This window comes from Pinus tabuliformis, chromosome Q (assembly GCF_031772625.1).
Source record: "Pinus tabuliformis cultivar Carrire ecotype Pingquan chromosome Q, CPIR1, whole genome shotgun sequence".
In the NCBI taxonomy this organism is placed as follows: Eukaryota; Viridiplantae; Streptophyta; class Pinopsida; order Pinales; family Pinaceae; genus Pinus; species Pinus tabuliformis.
Window position 1 is genome coordinate 253,630,364 of NC_142296.1, and position 16,635 is coordinate 253,646,998.

A 16,635-nucleotide genomic window follows, 5' to 3' on the forward strand; every position below is an offset into this window, starting at 1 on the left:
CAGTGTAATTTAATTCAGCAGGGCATAAATTTTTGCTGATATAATAGATAGCATATGGTTTTTTATCCTCTTCCTGCCCAAGGACTGCACCGATTGTTGTATCTGAGCCATCAGATGAGATTTGGAATGGTAAATTCCAGTTTGGTCCTTGAAGGACTGGAGCTGTTGATACAAGATTCTTTAATTCCTTGAAAGCACGGTCGCATTTTTCTGTCCACAAGAAATCAATATTACCAGTTAGTGCATATAGAGGTGCAAAAATGTAAGAATAATGTTCTATAAATCGTCTATAATACCCAGAAAATCCAAGAAAGCTGCGTACCTCTGTTTGAGTAGTGGGGGTGGGGATAAGCAAAAGTATTTGAATTTTGGCCAGGTCTACCTGAATGTCAGCTGCTGAAACATAGTGTCCTAGAATGAGCCCTTCAGTCATCATCATATAACATTTTTCGTGGCTTAAGCAAAGCCTGGTAGCAATGCAACGTTGTAGGACTTTTTCTAGAGTGTCTAAAGCTGGCTCAAAATCATCTCCATATGGTGTAAAGTCATCCATGTACACTTCAAGTCCATCATTTATTAAATCTGCAAAGATGCTAAGGACATCTCTTTGGAATGTGGCAGGAGCATTACATAGGCCAAAGGGTAGAACTCGATAGGCAAACGTTCCCCAAGGACAAGTAAAAGTAGTTTTATCTTGGTCTTCAGGGGCAATCTGAATCTGATTGTATCCACTGAAGCCATCCAGGAAAGAAAAGAATTTATTTCCTGCTAAAGTGTCCAATACTTGGTCTATGAATGGGAGAGGGAAGTGATCTTTTTGTGTGGCTTTGTTTAACTCCCTGTAATCCACACAAATCCTCCATTTCCCATTCTTCTTGGGTACCACCACAAGCGGAGAGACCCATTTACTATCAGAAATAGGATAGATAAAATTAACATCTAAAAGTTTCTGAAGTTCAGCTTTTACAACATCTTTTAGATGAGGGTTGAGTCTTCTTTGCGGTTGACGAACAAGTCTTGAATCTTTTTCTATATAAATATGGTGGGTGCACAACTGGGGATCAATCCCTTTCATATCAGGGTAATCCCATGCAAATGCTTCTTGATACTTTCGTAACAGATGGATGAGCTTTATTTCTTGGTCCGGTGTAAGGTTGGCATTGATATTTAGAGTCTTTACCGGTTCAATTTCCACTACTTTGCTATTGGCAATAGAAGTCACAGGTATTGTTTGGTCATGCGCATCTTTCAAAGGATCTTCTTCTAGTTCGCTATCGAATGCAGCTTCTATCATGAAACACTGTGTGTGAGATCTAGATTCAGTTTGACTAATGAAATTATTGATGGCATCATCTTCTGTTTGGTCTTTAAAGTCTAGAGCCTTCTGTACAGTCAATGGGGATCTGATATTATCAGTAAGGTATGACACATGGTGCTGGTTAGTTTTTATCATTGTAAGACTTGGCTGTGCTGGAGGGTATAGAACTAGATTTTTAATATCTGGTCCTCTGGTTATAGTCATATTTCCCTGCCGGCAACCAATGTAAGCATCGGCGGTAGCAAGCCAAGGTCTACCTAAAATTAGGGGTGTCCATCTAGTTGGGTTTTTGGATTAATTATCAGGAAACCGGTTGGGTATTCCCAGGAATCTACAGAGACCATGACATCGTATAGAGTACCTTCTGGTCAAACTACAGATCGGTCGGCCAATTCTAACAAAGTAGAAGTAGGTTCTACCGATGTAATACCGAGCTTTTGGCAAGTAGAAGTTGTCAAAATATTAATTGCAGCTCCTAGATCAACTAAAGCATTAGTCAGGGTCTGACCATAGATTTGAATAGTTACGATTGGATTTCCTGGATCTTCATATTTAATGGGTGTTCTTGATAATAGGTCAGATAAAGTACCGACTACTTGGACTCTTGGGTTAGTGGTTGCATTCTTCGATTTTTTTATGCACAATTCTTTTATAGTTTTTGCGTATATAGGGATGTCTTGAATGGCTTGGAGGAATGGAATTCTTATGTACAGATTTTGTAACTCTCCCAGAATGTCAAAGTCTGGATATTGTACAGGTCGTGGTATGACTAATTGTTCTGGGAAGGGAGGAGAGGATGTACTTGCTTGATGATGAGTCTGCTCCTTATTTACAACCTCTTGTTGTAACGACTGTTCTGTTGGTAACTAATCTTCAATGTGAACTGTTTTATCTCCCTCCGTTTCTATTATACGTCCAGATCTTAACTGAAGATCATTGCACTCCCTCAGGTCAGGTCCGATTTTTGACGATTCCATGATTTGGAGGGATTGGACCGGTCTATTATTTGGATTGGGATTGGGTTGGGCTGGGAGTTGCTGTCTCAGATTAGACTGGGGGTTTTGTTGTAAAGCTGGCAAAGTCGGTTGAGGGAGCAGAATAGTTCCTACTGGCTGATATGTCGATTTTGGCCAGTTTGTCTGCCAGGGTGAACCTTGTGAAGTAGGGGGAGTCCATTGTGGAGGATATGGGTTATTCTACCAACATGGTGGGGCGTAAGGAAAATTCGGCCAACCAAATTGGCTTGTATGATTCATCCACGGATTTGGAGAAGGAAATGGCTGTGATGAACAGTTCGGAAATGGGGGTTGAGATTGGTTTTGCCACATACTATATTTCTAAGCATTATACTGCGGAGGCTGGAAAGAAGAAGTTGGGTCTGAAAACATACCAGATTGCCTTGGTTGCCATTGGCGAAGCTAGTTAATGAAGTATGCTGATTTTGGCTCTTCTTCCGCTTCCTTATATACCGCCTTCAATCCAGGAAGTGAGGGGCAGCTCTCAATAAGGTGATCTTTTGTACAGATAGCACATGTTTGAACTGCATCCAGTGGAAATTCCTTGTGGCTATGTTTTCTTCTACATCGGGGGCAGAAGATTGCCAAATTCTGTTCTGCCTCCATCTGCTTCTGTTTAGCCTGCACAATCTCAAGTTGTGTAGTTAATGTCCCCAGAATATCAGTTTTAAAATTTTCTAATAAATTTCCAAGTTCTACACGTGTTACTCCTTCTGTTGATATTTTGTTATCTCTGACAAACCGATCATATTCTGCTGGTTTTATCCTTGTGCTGCCTCTCGAACTCCTAATACATAAATCAATGATGTCAGCAAAATTCTCTTGATAAATATCCCCTTTTCCCATGATATTTAATGTTTCAATCCACTGTTCCTTCATGCCTCTAATCAATGCAGTTTTTAACACATTATCAGGCAGAGGTAGTGATGCATAGGGAGATCTTTGTAAATTGTACTGAAAACGTTCTACGTATTCCTCTATTGTTTCATTTGGTCTAGCTATCATCTGAAATATTTCATCTTTCACTTCTCTAGACCTACAGTAATATTGATATTTCTTTAGGAAAGATTCTTTCATTTGCTCCCAGTTATTTATAACTCCACCACCTAAACCCATAAACCATCTTATAGCCGCCCCTTTCAAAGTGGAGGGGAAGAATTTTAATTTCTGGGGGTCAGTGGTGTAATCATATCCCCTGCATAGCACATCAAATTCAAATAAGAATGCATCGGGGTCTTCTGATGTAAGTCCGTGAAATGTAGGAATGTGTTGAAGGGGGATTGCTTTCATAGGAGCATTTGCTGTGGAATCCACTATGGGATATTGTAATGTAGAAGTTTGAGTATTTGGCTGATTCTACACCATGGGATCGAATATATGCCAATAACCTTCCAGGATTTCTAGGAGGGTATTCCTAGGCTGAGAAGGAACGGCCTTGACAGGGATTGTTTTAATAGCACTTCCTTTGTCTGGAATAATGAAAGTCCCTGTTATTTGAGGAGATTTAATTCCCCCAATAATGATTTTTGTAGTGCTCCCTTTATCTGGGCTATTTAATGGCTGAATTATCCTAGGAGGTGATCTTGGCTCCCCAGCTTCCCCTGTTTCCCCTTCTCCTTCACAAAGATTACTTAGATTCCCTTCTTGCAGTCATTCTGGAATAGAATTTTCAATTTCTTGAAAGTCCTGTTCATCAGTCTGACTATGCACCTCAGCGAAGGCTACAGATGGTGATCCTGTGGCCTGAAGGGAGCTAGTAGGCTGTTTAGAATTGGTTTTCCTGGGGCCTACTGATGGTTGAGATTCAGTTTTCTTATAGATTTTGTCTATGAAGGTTGTTCGGCCAAGGGTCACCGGCCCTTTGGCTTTTTCGTGTTTGAATGGAGGTTTGATATTCTTCTCTGGCCTTTTCTGCTTAGTCATGCACTCTAATAAACTACTAAATCCTATTCAACCAACAATTCTGCTAAGAAAGCGGACGGTGGAGCAGGGCTTTTACATGCTCCGTACGCAGGTTCTTACCTTTCGTTTTTAAAATCCAACTCTCCCCTAGTAGATTCGTACACTACTCTGTAAAAGACAAATGGCTATACTCTTTCCCCGGCAACGGTGCCAAAATGTAGAGCTGTAACAAGGGTCTCTTTCACCTCTAGTTATCCCACATTAATAAGTCAATCTGGGAACGTTTTGTTATTGCAAAGAGTATCTCATTCCGAGGCTATTCGTCAGAGTAATGCTTAGTAGTACAGTGTTCAGAAAATACAAGAGTAAACGGATGCTGAACTAAATTACTTCAAAAGGATAAAATCACACAAGGCAGCTTATCAGTCAAGGGTGCGGAAACAATAACCCATCCCTCTAGAAACAGATGGAAAGGAAATTAGAGCATCAACCATAGGTCTGGGAGCTAGGCAGCGACTGCTGAGGCTCACTACAGCCTTAGACCTTATCTCACACCAAAGCAGCAAATGCAAGTAAATGGAACGGCAGAAAGTAAAATGGAACAGCAAATAAGAAATGGAACAACAAGTCTAAAATGGAACAGCAGTAAATGGAACAGCAATCAAATGAACTAAGTCTCGCGAGTCAGAACCAAACTTGCTCTATTGAACCAAACTCACACTCTGCAATAAAATAACAATCTTCTCTCTTAAGGCAAATTGGATGGAATGTACTTTATGGAACAACACTCATTGATGAATTATAGAACAGCAGGAATCAATCATATATACACACAACACGCTAGTATAGTAATCTGACGGTTAAGGAGAATACGACTATGTTTCCAAATAGAATAACATTACTTTCAGATTCCAATAATCGGGATTTCAAATGAATCCAATAACAGTAATATTCAGTACAAACACTTTGTAACAGAAATAGCTGGTTTAGACTAATAACATGCAATCAACTCTGAAAAGATTCACTCATACAATGCAGAGTCACTACATGAATTTCCTGAAAGAACCATTGATGAATTAATCGTAGCAGAGCATGGAATAGCACATGAAAAGCATATCAGATTACCGAGCAATAAAGATAAGCAAACCACACACAAATCAAGTTATAATGATACAAAAGCAAGTGTCCTTCGGAGCTGGGCCCTTAGCTTCCAATGGTACACCGCCTTAGATTACTCCAGACGCAAAGATGAAATAAACACCAAGTCTTTTATATTAACGCATCAACAAACATACAGTAAACCAAGTCTCAGTGGGAGTCGATGATCAAAGTTTAGTCTGAAACTGAAAATTACATAAAAGTCCCTTTGCTTAACGATGTTGTTCCTTTTTATAAAAGTAACAACAGAGATATCTAGGTAACAAAATAAGTAAAACAACGATCCCTCAGGATCAAAGATCCTGAGGGATTCGCCAAGCTGTTAATCCTTTACTTTTCTTTCCCTTTTTCGCCGAATTGGTATCCCTTCCTTTTTTCCTGGGTCATTCTGCTTCGATCTATTCGATCTCGTTTGCATCCGGTTCCCTTCTAGAGGGACAACAGTTATTCCTCCTTTGTCTTTCCCTTTTGAACAATAGCTCTTCGTTTCCACCTTTCCCTGGATAGAAAAATGGCAATTATCAGCGATTAAGCTTTCCATACTAATTCTCACACGCTCTATTAGAATTCTTTATTTCTTTGAGTTCATGATGCAGAAAAGGTTACAATTGTTATTGAAAAGTCACTAAATTGTTTGTCAAAAACACACCTTTCAAGTGCTCCACACATGGCACATTGCCTCTTTAAGATGTTCAAAGGCCTTTGTTGCTTCCGGAGTCCATGAAAATGCATCTTTATTCAATAATGTTGTTAGAGGTGCTGCTATTCTCCCATAATTCTTAACAAACTTGTGATAATACCCTGTCAACCCAAGAAATCCTCACAGATGCTTTATGGATGTGGGGGTTTTCCATTCCTTAATGGCTTTAATTTTTCTAGGGTCTACCTTAACTCCTTCACGAGATACAATATGACCCAAATATTCCACCTCCTGGACTCCAAAGAAACATTTGGATCTTTTTGCATATAATTGTTTCTCCTCCAATAGTTGTAGCACCTTGTCAACATGTTCAACATGATCCTTCCAAGACTTGCTGTAGATTAATATATCATCAAAAAATACTAACACAAATTTTCTAAGGAATGGTTTGAAAATTGAATTCATCAAACCTTGAAATGTTGAAGGTGCATTGGTAAGGCCAAAAGGCATGACCAAAAATTCATAATGACCCTCATGAGTTCTAAATGCTGTTTTCAGAATGTCTTCAATCTTCAGTCTGATTTGATGATATCCTGAACGAAGATCCAACTTGGTGAAGTAAATTGATCCATGCAATTCATCCAGTAATTCATCAATGACAGGAATGGGGAACTTATCTTTAATAGTGAGCTTCTTGAGGTCCCTATAATCCGGACACATGTGCCATGATCTATCCTTCTTGTGTACCAATACTACTGGAGCAGAGAAAGAACTTTGACTCGGTTGAATTATACCATCCTCTAGCATTTCTGCAACCATACGTTCAATTTCACTCTTTTGGACATAGGGATATCTGTATGGTCTGATGTTTGGAGGAACACTTCCTGGAATCAGATGAATAGCATGATCATGATCACGCATAGGTGGGAGACCTTTGGGAGTCTCAAATACCTTGGAATGATTGTCCAGGACTTTTTGGAGATCTGGAGAAATAGATGATTCCGATGTGGAAATATCTAGCGAACATAATTGTGCAATTACACCTCTTTACTCCTTTTTTAGGAGCTTTGTCATACCATTAGAGCTAATTATCTTTCCTGGTTTCCCTGCAATACCCCTTAATTCAACTTCCTTTCCTTCTGTAGAAAATTTGATGAAAAGTTCTTGAAAATTAAAATCTATTGTACCGAAGGATTGTAGCCATTGGACTCCTAGTACAACATCAGCACCTCCCATTGGAATGGAAAGCATTGGGCTAGTCAATACATATTCTCCCATGGATAGCTTGATATTATGGCACTTTCCAAAGCAATTTATTGTTCCTCCATTTGCAACCATCACTTGACACTCTAGTGCTAGATATAGGAAGCAATTCAATTCTTTTGCTACCTTACAATGAACAAAATTGTGGATGCTTCCTGAATCAATCAACACTATTACCTTTTTCTTCTTGATTTGTCCTTCTATCTTGATGGTTTGAGGAGTGGTAATTCCTACCAATGCATTACAAGATATGGTCGGATTTATTTTTTCTTCATCTAGGCTTTGTTCCTAGAGTATATCCTCTTCTTTTGACCTTTCTTGCTCCTTTTCTTCTTCCTCTTCACAATCTATGTAGAATAATTTCTTCTCAGCACACTTGTGACCTTTAGTGTATTTGCTATCACAACTGTAACAAAGCCCTTTTGTTATTTTTTTATCCAATTGTTGTGGTGTCAACCTTATAGGTTGTGGAAGACTATGGGCAACAACACTTCTGTCTTTATAGTTGTGAGTGGTATGCCTCCTGGTTGCCATAATTTTGCTTTCCATTTTTCTTGCTAACTTGAATGCCTTCTCTAATGAATCAGGTTCCCAAAGGTGAACATCATGTTGGATATTATCCTTTAAAGACCCTATGAACACACCAATCCTATGATCCTCTAGAATTTCTTTTACCCTTATGTTCAATTCTTGGAACTCCTCAATGTGCTCCATTATTGAACCCTTTTGTTTGAGACTTATCAATTGGCTAAAAAAAGTGTTGCTTTTCGTATCCTCATAATGTGCTATCAATTCTTCCGTAAAAATTGCCCAAGTGATAAATTGTTTATGAGAGAAAAGCCATTGATACCATACAAACTGATTTGGTTCCAAATATAAAGTTGCCATACGTACCTTTTGTGTGTTTTGCACATTATTGAGATCGAAAAATTGCTCCATCTGTAATATCCATGTTGCGGGATCCTTGCCATCAAACTTTCTCATATCAATTTTTCGAATATGGTGGGTCTTCGATCCAACATTAGATTCTATGATATCATGACTAACATTTATTTTGTTCGCATCATGAGTTTCCTTTACTTCCTTTTCACCATTAGTAAGTATTTATTGTAGAAAATTTGTCAAATTTGTCTTCATATCTGTCATGCCTGTCTTCAAGTTTGTGTTCAAATCTATCTTCAATTCTTCCATGTCTGTCTTCAAATCTGTCTTCCAATCATCCATCTTAGCTTCCATGCCCTTTATCTTAGATTCCATGCCATTTATCTTAGCTTCTGTTAGCTTTTGTGAGCGTGACATTTGTTGCACTTGTTCTTGTAATTTTGATATATCATGTAGCATTTCTTCCTCTTCTTCATGAGTCATGCTACAGCTTTCAGGTTCCTTACTAGCTGTTTGCATTTTCTTTCCTCGGGGCATCAGTTACCGATAATAATTCTTTACTATGCCCTTTGAATTCCTTCAAACCCAGCTTACACAAAAATTAAAAAAAATTAAAACTACACACCTTTTTCACTTTGCAGAAGCCTGATATTGAATCTGATGTATCTCTGTAATTCCAGATCCTCCAATTCTAAAATTGTGACATGTAGTAGCCTTTTGTGTCGTCTTTCTAATGCCACAAGTCTGACTCAAATTGGATTCTCCAAGGAAGAGTTATGCGAAATCTCCCACAGTGACTTGATTATAGACTAGTTCAGTAGAGCGAACTTGTACGACGTGCCACGAGTCACTGTTTCGACCTATGGATCTAAAAAATGCATAAAAGAAACTAAAATCCATCCTCTTTTTGTACCTTCTTATGAAATTTCAATCCGATCCCCAGAGAGAAAGTTATGACGATTTTCCCCAGGTCACCTGTTTTGAATGTAATTCAGCAGTCTGCACAAAGACCAACTTCGTCAGATCATATCTCCGCAAATATCGCGCGAAAAGCTCTGAAATTCGGATCCAAGGTTCAGCGCGCTTTCTCCAAAAATGGGTTTCTTTTTCAACTTCTGAAACGTCACAGACAAAAAATTATAGCGAAAATTCCACGATGACCTGTTTGGAGCAGCGAAACCCTAGAATCGAAAGCTTTGATACCAAATGTTATGAAACCAACTCAAGAAAAGACAGAGAAGATATATCAACGCCTTAGAATTCAACCTCTTCGAGGGGGCAACCTCCTTTACATTACATAAATGAACAATTCTTGGATGATTCAAATGACAAAACCTCCTTTCTATATATAGGAGTCTAAGGAGTCAAAAAATAATCCAGCGGACCTAACAATAATAATATAAAGCCACAAAAATAAGAATAGAGGGATTCTATGGGGCACAATAATAACAATTTGGGGGCAATGGGGGCACAACAATATTAATAAGGGTTATAACTACAATAGTATTGGGGTAATCACTAGTATTATAGGGACCCAACATGGTTCCACACTATCTAGGGAATACAAAAATCAAATGATAAATAAGTAGTGGTGTTGTTTACGTACATTCTTGATGTGGACAAAGACAATTCCTCTAGCCCAACAGAGCGGGTCTAACCATAAACAAAGAATCTATGGAAAACTTCCTTAAGCTAGAATCAAATAAGAAGGCCTACCTCTTAGAACGCTATTCCACTTGGTAATGATCTTGCTTCCTTACTCCAGCTACTTTTCGTTTCCTCCCTTCAAATACCTAAATCAAGTAAACAAACAACAAGAACAAACGTGATAGCATACAAATTTCATTCAGCCTACTTAAAATGTCAAGGAATATTAAGCCATCAAATGTAACATAACACTTAATGTAGGAAATCAATCTATAATTGTATTCATATAAGTTAATAAAGAGATTACAATGAAATCCTTAATGTTGTAGGTCTCCTCTGATGTATTCAGGTTCCCAAACCTCTGCTAGCATCTCATGGATATCCCCAACAATGGAAGTTTTAAGGATTCTTCCCTTTAGTTCCAAACGAAACCAATCGCACTATTTTCCCTGCACAAAACATAAACTAGAAGGCTACAAGCTATGATATCTTGTTGGTTCTTCAATCTCCAAAAGTATTGAACCTAATTTAGCTTGGAGAAGGAGTTTATATAGCTTGGATGGAGGGGATATGGTTCCTCTCATCATGGGAAAGGCCTTACCTCTTGGGTTTGTTCCATCCTAATAGGGGAAAGGAGCACAAAATTGACTTCCTCGGCTCCATCCAACCCAACCATTTACTAGACTTCCGTTACAAAGCTTGTAGACCTGGAAGCTTCGACTCCATATTTAAAAAGCTTGCCAAAAGAGGATCATCATGACTGAGAAAAGGCTCAGTTGCATCGTACAAAGCTAATCCTAGTTTCAATCGCTGCAAATCGGCATGAGGAGGGAATGGGTCATTAGCACCGGTCTTGTAAACTGGGGTAAAAGGAAGATTCTTGGGAAATGATGCAAAACAAAACTGTTTTGTTCATGAAGAGGGACATAATGGGAGTCCCTTCATGATGGGACAATACGTAAGATTCACTATAGAGGTCCTCCAGGATCGTGCGATTGGGGGTAAAGGGACAATGACAAAACATTTTGCAACAAGTGGATACTCCAAACATTTACCAACTAGGAATCTAAGGCGTAATCCTATATGCTAGGTTGTCAAGGGAATTTACAGAATTCTCTCTCCACCCTCCATCTCCTAGGGTACCTTGAGACTTAGGCTAACCTGCAAGAAACTTGTTTTTGCTCTTATTGTTCAACTTAAATATTATAAGTGGCTAAAGAAACTAAATTCCTCCACATTGATGTAGATTTCCCTGCTTTCTTATTAATCTTAGGCACATTCCTTTCTCCTTCCATGTGGCATAGTGGTTACTTTTCTACACATGTAACTCATAAAACTATTGTTAACAATTGTAAACATACCAAATACTCATTAGCAACCTCCTTGGTCTTATCATGTATCTTCCTGCAACAATGAGTTCTTTCCCATGAAGATATTTTCTTCCCCTTCCTACACACAAAGCTACTAAACATTAAATTTTTGTCATCCATTCTATCTTGTGCACTTCTAACAACTATGGATTATGTCACTTGCTTGCAAATTTTAAAGTTTTTAGCACTAGCCTCTCATTAAAACTGTATACTAGTTTCACTAGAGCTCAACAAATAACCTTCAATGTTTGCCACAACAATTTAATTTCTTCCTTTAGCGAATAATTTGATTATCCGAAGAAATTGACCTCTCTCGATGAATTGGAATTTGTGTTCCTTACTCATCCCATTTAAATTTTGAATTTAAATACATAAATAAATATTTACATGGAATGTGTACGACAAATAGAACCTTAAATGTTAAAAACCACTCCCCCTTGGGGGAACATTGTCATCAGTGTTCTCTGTCCATGTATAATAGAGAAAACATGCTAAAAGACAAAAAACAATATTTTTTCCATCAAGATTTATAGTTATAGTTCTTTATAGTATTTGCATATATATATATACTATAAAGAAAGAATAAAAATATATAAGTTGCCTTGAAGGCATCATCAATTTCCCAAGTGGATTCCCTAGGCCCAAATTTTCTCCACTTCACCTTGACTTTCTTTATTTCTCAATTATGGAGCATGAGGCTCCTTTGATCAAGGTTGCATATTGGTTTTAGATGGAACTCTCCCTATGGTTCCACCTGTAGCACAAATTAATCGGTGAGATGATTAGAATCCCATACATATCTTTTAAGAAAAGTAACATGGAAAAAATTATGGAGTTTAACTAAAGGAGGTAAGTGAAATTGATGGGCCACTAGTCCAATACTCTCAAGGATTTGAAATGGTCCATAAAAATTTTGTGCCAACTTGGCGATTGGGCCCACCATTAGCTATATTTTGAAGTCCATTGTGTTATCCTCCATCCCTTAAAACTCTCATTTTCTGACATTAATTCGTATTTTTAGCCATAATATGCTTAGTAAGAAGACTAAAGGGTGTTTTTCATATTGCTTTGCCTAGCGTCATTAACATGCAAGAAACATAAGAATTTTTAGAGATATTTACTATGCAGGGGCTTAAAGGAGACAACAATAGAGAATATAGGAGTCTTGCCCACATCATTAACTCTCCAATTCGGATTGAGATCAAAGAATCCTAACCAAAAAAATGAATTCACTAGCAACCAAGAAATTACAAGTACATGTGAATATCAAAGGGAACAAGATCCATAAATCTTGAAATTTTGGAGAGGAGAATTCCTCCTTTGAAGGGAGTTTCCCCTCAGTTACTTTTTGTACAAACAAGGAAACCAAATGGCTCATTAGGATTCAAATTTTTGTTGTAGCAAGGGGTAGCTACTGAGAGCCTAGTGCTTTACATTGTTATTTTCATCTTTGGTATGATGTATATGACTCTTATTTTTTATTAATGGGAAGTTCACTATTGGTCTAGACTAGCCCTTTATGGTTAACATATGAAGTTCACTATTGGTGGCAACATCACTAACTAGTCCCAAATGCAACAAGTATTCAATGATAAATACAGGGGTTCTTGGAGGTGAAAAGAAAAAAAGGAGGAAATATTTAGGATGACCCTTGGACCTCATGAATCCTTCAAGGAATATGAGGAAATATTTCATCTCAATTATAGGAGGGCCAATTTTACCCTTGATCATGAGTCCCTCAATCTAGTTCTTCTCCAAGGGATTACAGAGGATGTAATGGAAACCCTCAACATGTTGTATGGAGGAGATATCTAACAATTTCCTTATGATGACATAAAAACTATATTCAGGAATCACTATAGGGCTAATAGGAAAAAGGGGAGATCCAGCCAAAGCTTGGTCAATTCCTCTCCCTGTACAACTGCCATCAAGAATGAGATAGGAATTATGTTGGATGATTTCAAGAGTGAAATTCTGCATACCTTTTCTCTTCAAATGGATAATATGAAAATCAAAAGGAACAAGAGGAAGCATAAGGGCACTAGCTATATTTCACCTTAGATGTACTAAGAGGCATCCTAGGAATGAGTGCCCACTAAATGTCATAGAAGGTTGCTCAGTCTGTGAAGATAATCATGTAATAGAAAAATATCCCTCTCTGCCACGCCTAAAGGTTGTATACCAGGGAGGGGTAGAAGGTGGGTCAGAGCAGTAGTGTTTCATTGGCCTCAAGGTCCTTGGCCATATTAACAAGGCATGTAAGGTGAACATTATCCTCATTACATTCCAAATTAGAATGCACCTTTCTATCCATGGTACCCTTCCACTCATCCATCCTGACCTGCACCTCCTTGGCATTATACTGCTCAATATACTCCTCAACCTATTCACCCTTCTTTCCAATGATATCCACCTCAATATTCCCAATGGAGAAACCCCTCACAAAGGTAGAGACCTTAGAAAATCCAACCTTTTTCTCTATTTCCTCCACCTTAATCTCAACCACATCTCCCTAACCATACCGAACATAAGAAACCTCAAATGCCTACTCACCCTAATTTGAACCTGAACAATAAGAAGACACAACAAGTTTATAATGGGTACGAATCTTATCCTAATTATGATGTGGAAATCCATGATTTGAATTCTTTAGTATACTACAACACTCAAGGAATCTTGATAATGTGACTTGGGGGTATAGAGACCAATGGCCCTTAGTATTGCAGTAATAATTTTGCAACTCTAAGTGTCTCAATATTAATTTTGAAACTAGGTTTCATACAAATATAAGAGGGGTTGATAGTATATATATAGTATGTTATGTCACTTTTTCTTGTTTATTTTTATGTAGGTGTAAATATTGAAATGAAATCTAGATGAACAAATATCAAGTTGACTAATTTGCTATAAGAAAATTGTAATTGCAAGAAATAACTTGTTGAAAGGAAAATGACATGTAAACCTAAGATCCTCGCAATAAAGGAAGACACACTTATACACTTCTAAAATATTTGAAATGGAATAAAACCACACTTCCATAGTTCTATTATATCTCGAAGGAAAGGAAACCCAATGTTGAAATAAAATAATGTAAATTGAAAACCATAATTTGCATAAAAATGAAGTTTTCTAAATGTAGCACCCCCTACTAACCCCGAAAACCAACCAAGGTTAGAAGGAGGTAATCAATATGTAGATCCAACTCTTAAAGTATAGCTATTGGAATAAGTTCTTATTTTTTTTACATTTCCCAACTTCCTTAGAACTTCCAATAGATGACATCATTCCATTTGTCCCATAGAGATGACTCCAATGATATGAAGTTTAGTTCGATCCAACATACGGATTGAAAGATATGCCCTCTTAAATATAGGCCCTTTTACCTTGCCAGATCATCTTGGTCTCCACATGGAAGCTATCCAATGGGTCACATTGAAGGTGTCTAGGCATCACTACCACCATGGGTAATTTCATGTGGTAGGTGCACTAAATTATCAATTGGAATGTGGCATGTTTCCACCAACGTGCATTTTATTTTCATTTCTAGGCTGGACCCCCAATATTTGACCTAAGTTGTGGTCGTTGCTCCTCCTCTTAGTGTAGTAATAGAGTGTGTCAAGGCAAAAAAATATTTTTGACATACTTGACCTCTCGACTCCATTAGAGCTCTCAAACTCTACCGTTTGTGTAGTTAGCATGCTATAGGTCGAGCTAGAGACTCGCCGAGGTCTGAGCCTTCTATCTGAACTCTCAATCTCCAATTTGTAGGTCCCAAAACACAAATATAAGTCATTTTTTCATTGTTTCAACATAGTTCTAGAGACTTATTTATTTCAAAAATTTTCTTGGGTCTTTCTTAGAACTTTTAGGAGTTGGTGCCAACACTTGCTTGACAATGAATTTCATGGAATCTAAGCATAAATTTGCATTCAATTTATTGATGAAATTATGCTAAAATGAAATGATTTTAAAGAGGAATTCCTTCTAAAAAACATAAAGATTTGTAATAGCTCATCAACCCAACATAACCTTCTCTCTCTTGGCTTAATCAATCCTCTTAGTTGGGTAACTATGAACCAAATTTAAAACTCATGCACATATATGTACGTATATTCACATAACACCTATAATCATAAGGGATGGAAACATGTCTTCTTCCCTCTAGTCGTGCAAGGCATATAAGCACAGTAGCACCATGATAAATAGTTCAATAAAGTAGCATACCATGAACAAGATTGATAATAATTCCTCTATAATCACTACCATAAAATCACTTCAACTCGTGAACTACAACACTATCATAGTTTCCTACAAAAATATATTATGGTAAAGATAGTATCTTCACGAAGAACTTCATTCACATAAAATGAATCCTCATGTGGATTATAACTAGAAATTCAACATATGCACTCAAGTAAACTAATACTTGTCAAGAAACCATTTAATAACCATGCATTCAAAATTAACCTAGAATTCATACAAGGTTATATATAAGAATAATTTTCTTGTATTTTTGGTGAATATGGGAAACTGAGTTGAGGGATAAAAAGTTCCACCTAACCATAGACAATCTACAACCAGCTTCCTTGCACCTATCACCGTGAGCAATATTTTAGGGACTAAATTGGTCTTGCTCAAAGGAATGTATTATCTCAAAATCAGATCCTGATAGGCTGCTGGTCAGGTTGATTCTATGTAACTATTTCAAACCTGCTTTAGGCTGAGGCTTGGCCTCCTCAACCTGAGAGGGCTCTCTCTGGGTGTAATAATGGTTTTGATTAAAACTAAGATGGCTAACTCTTGTAGAACAACTATGACAAATATGAATGCTGGAAATACATTAAACAAGTATCCATTGGGCCTATGGAGTCAACAAAACTTCAATATAACAAAGATCTTGACCTTACATGGAAGTCAGGGCATTCAGCATTTGAATATTCAGAACATACACTCATATGGAACCACACAGTTTATAGATGCATACATGAAATCAGAGCACATTCAGTGAATTCTGAGTGATTATACATCCATACCACTGTAAACAAAACTAAGAAAAGGACAGCATCACACATTCTGAATATAAGAAATCCTTCATGAATCCTAAGAAGTAAAATCAAAATTATATTACTGAAAGTGAGTCTTTACATAAGCCAAATACTATGCTCTGTTATAAAGTTTTCCAACCCCCATTACATTGTTGTTTTAGCTATATATAGAGCTCTTATTCTAACTGATCGAGATTCCTCCTCAAGCATGAGGGGAATTCGAAAACTATTTCTAATGACACCTATTAACCCTTTAAATAACTAATAAATACAACTGACTACTAATTGACAGCTTTAGAAAACTAAAACAATTAGGATTCTAATTCTACATCATGCTGAACATAGCATTTATTACAATCAAGATTTATTCCCTGACAAGTGGTCTCTTTTAGTT